We start from the raw sequence: 4,301 nt of genomic DNA, 5'->3' as shown, positions 1-4,301 counted from the left end.
ATGTCAGATCATACGCCTACTCTAACATTTTGCAAATATTTTCAGTCGACCCTCACCCTGTGAGAAATACTAGTTCTGTTATGCTCTGCACCGATCCATCGACTGACAAGTCCTGTTTGCAGGGCTAGCCAGTGTGTTCCAGAGACTTTCAGCATCTGGAATAGTCTAGGCTGCAGGATCACAGCCAGGGCAGACTGTGACCTGAGAGCTAGAGCACGTGGCTTCTTCCCTGGCATTTGACACTCTTCTAGGTATAATTAAGGAGAGATGAGTGAATGAGGTCATTCCAAATGTGCTAGGGTTGAGGCACAGAGGTAGTTTCCTCTGACCAGCAGCATATTTCCATGGCAAACGAGCAATATTTCTTGCTGGAGAAAGCAGGGGCTTTTACAAGGGACAGCAATAGCTCCCTAATCTATTTCAGCCAAGAGGTAATCATTTCCAGTCTCTGAAACCATCCTCACAAATCCAAAAGCATGAATTACATTTGGGGTCCACCCAACTGCCTGGCATTTACAGGAGAAGTAAATATGTCCTTGGTGGCTGCTTTGTATTTGCAGTGAACTGATCTGTTGGCAGAATCTGGCATCTGCATATGCAAATACAGGTTCAGCCCTACACCGTAGAAGGCAGGGACACATGGTATTTTTCAGGCATATTTGGGGAGCCCGGGAGAAAAAGTGGGCTTCATTATAATCTGCAGTGCCTTGTCCAGTGCTTTCTATATCAACACGTTTACTAAATAAATGTTTGCTATTTAGGTCCTAGAATAAAGAGCTAATGAATGTTCATGAATGTTGAATGTATTCAGAAAAAAAAAGCCAAAAATAGAACCTCAGAGTACATACTCCCACTCCCCATCTGTAACCATTTGGATAAAAGGACTACGTTGCTAGTAGCTAGGCATGGAGTCATTCATTCAACAAACATCTATTAATTGCACATTATATAAAAGCCAATGAAATAAATAATAGATATTTGTTCTTTTACTAATTTTGAGGAGAAATTACCTGAAAGTAGAGAATAGCGGTTTAGAGGATTCGTTCAACACATGTTCATTGGGTGCATACTTCATGCGAAACACTGACCTAGGTACTGAAACTTCAAGCAAGGAATTAAATAACTTTCTCTACAGGGTTTATATTTAGGTTGAAGAAGAAACAGAGCAAATGAATATAAAATAGACATTATGATAGATGATAATATGTACTATGCAGAAAATAAACCAAAAAACAACAATGACAACAAAAACCCAGAAAACAGAGAAAGGAATAGGAGGTACTGGTGAAAGGAGAGACTGATTTAAAGAAGGAACTCAGGAAAGTCTTACCAAGACGATAAAATCTGAAAACACATTTGATGGAGATCATGGGGGTACCAGTGGGAAGAACGTTCTAGGAAGAGAAACTTGTAAGTGCCACGCTGCTGAAGCAGGTGAGTGCCCAGTAAGCTGGAAGAACACAAGGAACATTGATGTAGATAGCATAGAAGGAATAAGTTTTAAGAAAGAGGTCAGAGAGGTAAGAAGATACCAGCTCATGTAAGGCTTTCCAGGCTATAAAAATCTTTCACTTGGATACAATAAGTGAGACAGGAAGTCATCAGGACTTAAGCAAAGAAATGTCATGACTGAACTTGTATTTTAAAGCAATGACATTAGCATATAAGCTGAAAGACTGCATGCAGGGTGTAAGGGCAGAAGAAGGAGCCCAGTGGGTAGTTTTTGCTATTAACAAGATAATGAATGATGGAGGCTTGAATCTGGCTGGAATGGTTCAGGTGGTAGGAGGGAAGTGGTTGCATTTCAGATATTTTGAATGTGGAGCTAATATGATTTTTTTTGAATCATCAAACTTCTCATTTTGAAATACATTACACACGCAGCAGAATTTACCAAGTTATGTAAAACCAACACCATGTACCCACCACCCAGGCTAAGAAATAAAAAAGTGCCCCCCAGCACTCCAAATGCTCCATATAGTCAACGCACTGGAAAAGAAAAATTGAATATGTTAAATAGAGGCACAGGAGCTATAACAGCGACCCAAATCAGACTTATAGAGATGAAAATGACAATATCTTAAATTCAAAATATTCACTCAAGAGGATGAACAGCAGAAGAGACATGACATTTCAGAATAAAAGATGGGTGAACTTTCCAAGATGATGTCTTTAATGAATAGATGGAACTACAGTCCTGAGAAATGTAAGTGTCTTCCAATAGAAAAGTGAAAGCTGTTCCTGAGGGCTCTGGCATTCCTAGAGGAAGTGTTCTTTTCACAGTAGAAAACAGAGATTCCAAGCATTACTGATTTACCGATTGGACTGAAACTATCCTTGTTCAATCCTGGAATCCAATCACATTGGCCGCAAATTCTAGAGAGCAGAATTCTAGAGAGAGTAAATAATGGTTAAATACTTGTGAGAAACTTCCAAGTCAGGGGTCCCCAAACTTTTTACACAGGGGCCAGTTCACTGTCCCTCAGACCATTGGAGGGCCACCACATACAGTGTTCCTCTCACTGACCACCAATGAAAGAGGTGCCCCTTCCGGAAGTACAGTGGGGGTCAGGATAAATGGCCTCAGGGGGCCACATGTGGCCTGCGGGCTGTAGTTTGGAAATGCCTGATCCGGTATACAAGTGTAAAGCCAGTATTTGCGGCCACCATCACAGCCACCTGATCATCGCCAGTTTAGGTTTGATTCGGACAGACAGTGAGGAATCAACAGAGCCGAAAACTGGTGGTCCATTTTCCTTTATTCTAGATTTGCACTCAGCAAGCGACTAAAAACAAACACACTGGTCTCCAAAACCCACTCATTCAGCACTCACAAAGCTACTAACTCATTTGAGTTTTCCTAGAATTAAAGGCTTCCCCCTCACCAGTCTTATTCACCTCTGTTCCCCATCTCCTTCTCCTCCACAAACTGGCTCTCCTTCCCCATTCTGCCATTTTGGGCTGCCTCCTCCACATGGCCTCTCTACCTTGCTACCATACGGGCTTCTCCTCTCTACAAGAACGTGGCCACTGTCTCTCCAAATGTCCTTTTAGCTCCACCTTTTGAAACTTTTTAGTTTGAAAGCCCTCCCCCAACATACATTAGCATAACCATGCCCATCCCAAGCAAGAAGGGCAACTAGCTGTATCATGTGAGAACATCACCACGTGAAAATAGTGGCCATCTTTAACAATAAGGGTGAGAAAGAAATAACTTTATCTGCCCAACAAGTTATATAGTTTTGGCTACAGAGGAGTCTCTTTCTAACACTGTTGGCATAGAAGTGTCTTCTCAATTGGTTAACTTGAAAGGATGAAATATAATAGCAGAAATTGCTTTAATTAAAAAATACTATGAAAAAAAAAATTCTGTTCCAGGCTATTCTGTCTAGTGGTAGAACACAGGACCATAACAACAAGAAGGAAAGATCATGAAAAATATGCTTTGAGTATAGAGTAACAGATTTTCATCAGTGACTGTATCTATTGTCAGTGATAGCTATCATATTTATAATGTACATGAGAAAATGGAGGTAAAGATATAAGACATTCAATGGTATCAAGCTATATAGAAGTACCACTAATAATCAGACCCAATTCTTGAAATTCTCTTAACAGGGTATTAAAGATTTTGGATATTTTAAGTAACCAGTTCCCTGTTACTGATAATTCAGTGGTGTATGCCCAGTAGTTGCTGCCATCACCATAACCATGAACATGCAGGTTCCCATTAGATTTGGGCAGACGATAAAGAAACAGTGGAGCCAAAAAAAGGTGGACCATTCCTTTATTAAAGTCTCGTACTGGCTCCCAAAGTTCCACAACCTGGAGAATCTTCTCCGGTTCCTCCTAGAATCAAAGACCCCACCAGTCTCAGCAGAACTTGCAAAGGCCCTCAGCTCTGGTTCCCCATCTGCACACCTTCTCTCTTTGCACAAACTAGCTTCTTCCTCAGCACTCTGCATTCTCTCTGCTCTCACTCTGTAAACATGGCTTCTTTTTTCAAAAACTTTCTGGCACAAAAACCTCTCCTCCATTAGCAAGTCAATGGACCTTCCCAAGCAGGAAGGTAATTTGCAATTTCACAGACATATACCTGGCTCTGCCCAGCCCCCAATGCAAACTATAAGTGAGCAGACATAAAAAACATATCTTACAAACTTATTTGCCCAACAAAAGGGCTACAAGTTGCTGCCATCATCTTATCTCAGAGTCAATCAAGGGGATGGTGTAGATATAATACCTTACAAAAGATTACAGAAGGTATGAAGAAACAAAAATGGAATAATAAAAATGCTTGA

At 40.8% G+C, this 4,301-nt stretch overlaps 1 pseudogene; it reads left to right on the top strand.

The window, feature by feature from the left end:
* The first annotated feature begins 1,650 nt into the window (after positions 1 to 1,650).
* Positions 1,651 to 4,301, top strand: LOC136335603 (nicotinamide phosphoribosyltransferase pseudogene; annotated as a pseudogene).

Source organism: Saccopteryx bilineata, chromosome 4 (assembly GCF_036850765.1).
Source record: "Saccopteryx bilineata isolate mSacBil1 chromosome 4, mSacBil1_pri_phased_curated, whole genome shotgun sequence".
NCBI lineage: Eukaryota > Metazoa > Chordata > Mammalia > Chiroptera > Emballonuridae > Saccopteryx > Saccopteryx bilineata.
This window is presented reverse-complemented; position numbering and strand designations above follow the sequence as displayed.